Consider the following 6,559-nt stretch of genomic DNA (forward strand, 5'->3'; position numbering starts at 1 on the left):
GGAGTACCGGTGGGTGTACCAATACTACCGCAGAGTACCGGTGGGGGTACCGGTACTACCCCAGCATATCGGGTAGGAGTGCCAGGCCAACAACGGAGCATCAGGTAGGGATACCGGGACTAACACGGAGGGTCAGGATGAATGTCTTGTCTATACCGCGTGCCCGAAATGTCATCAGGTGTACTCCAGTGAACCAGTAAGGGTTCACGTACTACCCCGGAGTACCGGTGGGTGTACCGATACTACCGCAGAGTAACGGTGGGGGTACCGCCACTACCCCAGAAGATCGGGTATGGGTGCCAAGCCTATATGCGGAGCATCAGGTAGTGATAGCGGGTCTAACCTGTGGGGTCCGGTAGGGAGGCCAGGTCTAGTCCAGCGCGCACGAAGGGACAGATGGTGTTCTCTGGCGCATCACAAAGGGTTCCGTTCCAACCCCAGAGTACCGGTGGGGGAACCGGTTCTAACTCAAAACATCTGGTAGGTATACAAGGCCTAACCCGGCGGGTAAGATAGAAAGGGTGGCGTAAAGCGGCGCGCCCGTAGTGTCAGCAGGTGTACCCCGGCGCACCAGTAAGGGTTCCGGTACAATCCAGGAGTACCGGTGGGTATAGAAAAGTACCGCGGAGTACCTGTGGGTGTACCGGTACTACCCCAGATTGTCGGGTAGGGGGCCAGGCCTACCGCAGAGCATCAGGTAGGGATTCCGGGCCTAGCCTGGAGGGTCAGGTAGGAATGTCTGGTCTACACAGCACGCCCGTAAGGTCAGCAGGTGTACCCCAGCGAACCAGTAAGAGTTCAGGTACTACCCTGGAGTACCGGTGGGTGTACCAATACTACCGCAGAGTACCGGTGGGGGTACCGGTACTACCCCAGCATATCGGGTAGGGGTGCCAAGCCAACAACGGAGCATCAGGTAGGGATACCGGGTCTAACACGGAGGGTCAGGTAGGAATGTCTGGTCTATACCGCGGGCCCGTAAGGTCAGCAGGTGTACCGCAGCGAACCAGTAAGTGTTCAGGTACTACCCTGGAGTACCTGTGTGTGTACCGATACTACTGCAGAGTACTGGTGGGGGTACCGGTACTACCCCAGCATATCGGTAGGGGTGCCAGGCCAACAATGGAGCATCAGGTAGGGATACCGGGCCTAACCTGTGGGGTCCGGTAGGGAGGCCGGGTCTAGTCCAGCGCGCACGAAGGGACAGCTGGTGTTCTCTGGCGCATCACAAAGGGTTCCGTTCCAACCCCAGAGTACTGGTGGGTGCACCGGTTCTACCTCGAAACATAGGGTAGGTATACCAGGCCTACCCCGGCGGGTCAGGTAGGAAGGGTGGGCGTAAAGCGGGGCAACCGTAGGATCAGCAGGTGTACCCCGGTGCACCAGTAAGTGTTCCGGTAAAATCCAGGAGTACCGGTGGGTATAGCAAAACTACCGCGGAGTACTGGTGGGTGTACCGGTACTAACCCAGATTGTCGGGTAGGGGGCCAGGCCTACCGCAGAGCAATAGGTAGGGATACCGGGCCTAGCCTGGAGGGTCAGGTAGGAATGTCTGGTCTATACCGCGGGCCCGTAAGTTCAGCAGGTGTACCGCAGCGAACCAGTAAGGGTTCAGGTACTACCCTGGAGTACTGGTGGGTGTACCGATACTACTGCAGAGTACCGGTGGGGGTACCGGTACTACCCCAGCATATCGGTAGGGGTGCCAAGCCAACAACGGAGCATCAGGTAGGGATACCGGGCCTAACACGGAGGGTCAGGTAGGAATGTCTGGTCTACACCGCGCGCCAGTAATGTCAGCAGGTGTACCCCAGTGAACCAGTAAGGGTTCACGTACTACCTCGGAGTACCGGTGGGTGTACCGATACTACGGCAGAGTAACGGTGGGGGTACCGCTACTACCCCAGAAGATCGGTTATGGGTGCCAAGCCTAATGCGGAGCATCAGGTAGGGATACCGGGTCTAACCTGTGGGGTCCGGTAGGGAGGCCGGGTCTAGTCCAGCGCGCACGAAGGGACAGCTGGTGTTCTCTGGCGCATCACAAAGGGTTCCGTTCCAACCCCAGAGTACCGGTGGGGCAACCGGTTCTACCTCGAAACATCGGGTAGGTATTCCAGGTCTACCCCGGAGGGTCAGGTAGGAAGGGTGGGTCCAAAGCAGTGCGCCCCTAGGGTCAGCAGGTGTACCCCGGCGCACCAGTAAGGGTTCCGGTACAATCCATGAGTACCTGTGGGTATAGCAAAAGTACCGCGGAGTACCTGTTGGTGTACCGGTACTACCCCAGATTGTCGGGTAGGGGGCCAGGCCTACCGCAGAGCATCAGGTAGGGATACCGGGCCTAGCCTGGAGGGTCAGGTAGGAATGTCTGGTCTACACAGCACGCCCGTAATGTCAGCAGGTGTACCCCAGCGAACCAGTAAGGGTTCAGGGCCTACCCTGGAGTACCGGTGGGTGTACCAATACTACCGCAGAGTACCGGTGGGGGTACCGGTACTACCCCAGCATATCGGGTAGGAGTGCCAGGCCAACAACGGAGCATCAGGTAGGGATACCGGGACTAACACGGAGGGTCAGGATGAATGTCTTGTCTATACCGCGTGCCCGAAATGTCATCAGGTGTACTCCAGTGAACCAGTAAGGGTTCACGTACTACCCCGGAGTACCGGTGGGTGTACCGATACTACCGCAGAGTAACGGTGGGGGTACCGCCACTACCCCAGAAGATCGGGTATGGGTGCCAAGCCTATATGCGGAGCATCAGGTAGTGATAGCGGGTCTAACCTGTGGGGTCCGGTAGGGAGGCCAGGTCTAGTCCAGCGCGCACGAAGGGACAGATGGTGTTCTCTGGCGCATCACAAAGGGTTCCGTTCCAACCCCAGAGTACCGGTGGGGGAACCGGTTCTAACTCAAAACATCTGGTAGGTATACAAGGCCTAACCCGGCGGGTAAGATAGAAAGGGTGGCGTAAAGCGGCGCGCCCGTAGTGTCAGCAGGTGTACCCCGGCGCACCAGTAAGGGTTCCGGTACAATCCAGGAGTACCGGTGGGTATAGAAAAGTACCGCGGAGTACCTGTGGGTGTACCGGTACTACCCCAGATTGTCGGGTAGGGGGCCAGGCCTACCGCAGAGCATCAGGTAGGGATTCCGGGCCTAGCCTGGAGGGTCAGGTAGGAATGTCTGGTCTACACAGCACGCCCGTAAGGTCAGCAGGTGTACCCCAGCGAACCAGTAAGAGTTCAGGTACTACCCTGGAGTACCGGTGGGTGTACCAATACTACCGCAGAGTACCGGTGGGGGTACCGGTACTACCCCAGCATATCGGGTAGGGGTGCCAAGCCAACAACGGAGCATCAGGTAGGGATACCGGGTCTAACACGGAGGGTCAGGTAGGAATGTCTGGTCTATACCGCGGGCCCGTAAGGTCAGCAGGTGTACCGCAGCGAACCAGTAAGTGTTCAGGTACTACCCTGGAGTACCTGTGTGTGTACCGATACTACTGCAGAGTACTGGTGGGGGTACCGGTACTACCCCAGCATATCGGTAGGGGTGCCAGGCCAACAATGGAGCATCAGGTAGGGATACCGGGCCTAGCCTGGAGGGTCAGGTAGCAATGTCTGGTCTACACCGCGCGCCAGTAATGTCAGCAGGTGTACCCCAGTGAACCAGTAAGGGTTCACGTACTACCTCGGAGTACCGCTGGGTGTACCGATACTACCGCAGAGTAACGGTGGGGGTACCGCTACTACCCCAGAACATTGGGTATGAGTGCCAAGCCTAATGCGGAGCATCAGTTAGGGATACCGGGTCTAACCTGTGGGGTCCGGTAGGGAGGCCGGGTCTAGTTCAGCGCGCACGAAGGGACAGCTGGTGTTCTCTGGCGCATCACAAAGGGTTCCTTTCCAACCCCAGAGTACTGGTGGGGGAACGGGTTCTACCTCGAATCATCGGGTAGGAATACCGGGTCTACTCCGGCGGGTCAGGTAGGAAGGGTGGGCGTAAAGCGGTACGCCCGTAGGATCATCAGGTGTACCCCGGCGCACCAGTAAGTGTTCCGGTACAATCCAGGAGTACCGGTTGGTATAGCAAAACTACCGCGGAGTACCAGTGGGTGTACCGGTACTACCCCAGATTGTCGGGTAGGGGGCCAGGCCTACCGCAGAGCATCAGGTAGGGATACCGGGCCTAGCGTGGAGGGTCACGTAGGAATTTCTGGTCTATACCGCAGGCCCGTAAGTTCAGCAGGTGTACCGCAGCGAACCAGTAAGTGTTCAGGTACTACCCTGGAGTACCGGTGTGTGTACCGATACTACTGCAGAGTACCGGTGGGGGTACCGGTACTACCCCAGCATATCGGTAGGGGTGCCAGGCCAACAATGGAGCATCAGGTAGGGATACCGGGCCTAGCCTGGAGGGTCAGGTAGGAATGTCTGGTCTACACCGCGCGCCAGTAATGTCAGCAGGTGTACCCCAGTGAACCAGTAAGGGTTCACGTACTACCTCGGAGTACCGGTGGGTGTACCGATACTACCGCAGAGTAACGGTGGGGGTACCGCTACTACCCCAGAACATTGGGTATGAGTGCCAAGCCTAATGCGGAGCATCAGTTAGGGATACCGGGTCTAACCTGTGGGGTCCGGTAGGGAGGCCGGGTCTAGTCCAGCGCGCACGAAGGGACAGCTGGTGTTCTCTGGCGCATCACAAAGGGTTCCGTTCCAACCCCAGAGTACTGGTGGGTGCACCGGTTCTATCTCGAAACATAGGGTAGGGATACCGGGCCTAACCCGGCGGGTCAGGTAGGAAGGGTGGGCGTAAAGCGGCGCGCCCGTAGGATCATCAGGTGTACCCCGGCACACCAGTAAGTGTTCCGGTACAATCCAGGAGTACCGGTGGGTATAGCAAAACTACCGCGGAGTACTGGTGGGTGTACCGGTACTAACCCAGATTGTCGGGTAGGGGGCCAGGCCTACCGCAGAGCAATAGGTAGGGATACCGGGCCTAGCCTGGAGGGTCAGGTAGGAATGTCTGGTCTATACCGCGGGCCCGTAGGGTCAGCAGGTGTACCGCAGCGAACCAGTAAGGGTTCAGGTACAACCCTGGGGTACTGGTGGGTGTACCGATACTACTGCAGAGTACCGGTGGGGGTACCGGTAGTACCCCAGCATATCGGGTAGGGGTGCCAGGCCAACAATGGAGCATCAGGTAGGGATACCGGGCCTAACACGGAGGGTCAGGTAGGAATTTCTGGTCTATACTGCGCGCCTGTAAGTTCAGCAGGTGTACCCCAGTGAACCAGTAAGGGTTCACGTACTACCTCGGAGTACCGGTGGGTGTAGCGATACTACCGCAGAGTAACGGTGGGGGTACCGCTACTACCCCAGAAGATCGGGTATGGGTGCCAAGCCTAATGCGGAGCATCAGGTAGGGATACCGGGTCTAACCCGTGGGGTCCGGTTGGGAGGCCGGGTCTAGTCCAGCGCGCACGCAGGGACAGCTGGTGTTCTCTGGCGCATCACAAAGGGTTCCGTTCCAACCCCAGAGTACTGGTGGGGGAACCGGTTCTACCTCGAAACATCGGGTAGGTATACCGGGCGTACTCCGGCGGGTCAGGTAGGAAGGGTGGGCGTAAAGCGGGGCGCCCGTAGGATCAGCAGGTGTACCCCGGTGCACCAGCAAGTGTTCCGGTAAAATCCAGGAGTACCGGTGGGTATAGCAAAACTACCGCGGAGTACCAGTGGGTGTACCGGTACTAACCCAGATTGTCGGGTAGGGGGCCAGGCCTACCGCAGAGCATCAGGTAGGGATACCGGGCCTAACACGGAGCGTCAGGTAGGAATGTCTGGTCTACACCGCGCGCCAGTAATGTCAGCAGGTGTACCCCAGTGAACCAGTAAGGGTTCACGTACTACCCCGGAGTACCGGTGGGTGTACCGATACTACGGCAGAGTAACGGTGGGGGTACCGCTACTACCCCAGAACATCGGGTATGGGTGCCAAGCCTAATGCGGAGCATCAGGTAGGGATACCGGGTCTAACCTGTGGGGTCCGGTAGGGAGGCCGGGTCTAGTCCAGCGCGCACGAAGGAACAGCTGGTGTTCTCTGGCGCATCACAAAGGGTTCCGTTCCAACCCCAGAATACCGGTGGGGGAACCGGTTCTAACTCAAAACATCTGGTAGGTATACCAGTCCTACCCCGGCGGGTCAGGTAGGAAGGGTGGGCGTAAAGCGGCGCGCCCGTAGGGTCAGCAGGTGTACCCCGGTGCACCAGTAAGGGTTCCGGTACAATCCAGGAGTACCGGTGGGTATAGAAAAGTACCGCGGAGTACCTGTGGGTGTACCGGTACTACCCCAGATTGTCGGGTAGGGGGCCAGGCCTACCGCAGAGCATCAGGTAGGGATTCCGGGCCTAGCCTGGAGGGTCAGGTAGGAATGTCTGGTCTACACAGCACGCCCGTAAGGTCAGCAGGTGTACCCCAGCGAACCAGTAAGAGTTCAGGTACTACCCTGGAGTACCGGTGGGTGTACCAATACTACCGCAGAGTACCGGTGGGGGTACCGGTAG

The sequence above is a fragment of the Accipiter gentilis genome, unplaced genomic scaffold, assembly GCF_929443795.1.
Source record: "Accipiter gentilis unplaced genomic scaffold, bAccGen1.1, whole genome shotgun sequence".
Classification (NCBI taxonomy): Eukaryota; Metazoa; Chordata; class Aves; order Accipitriformes; family Accipitridae; genus Astur; species Astur gentilis.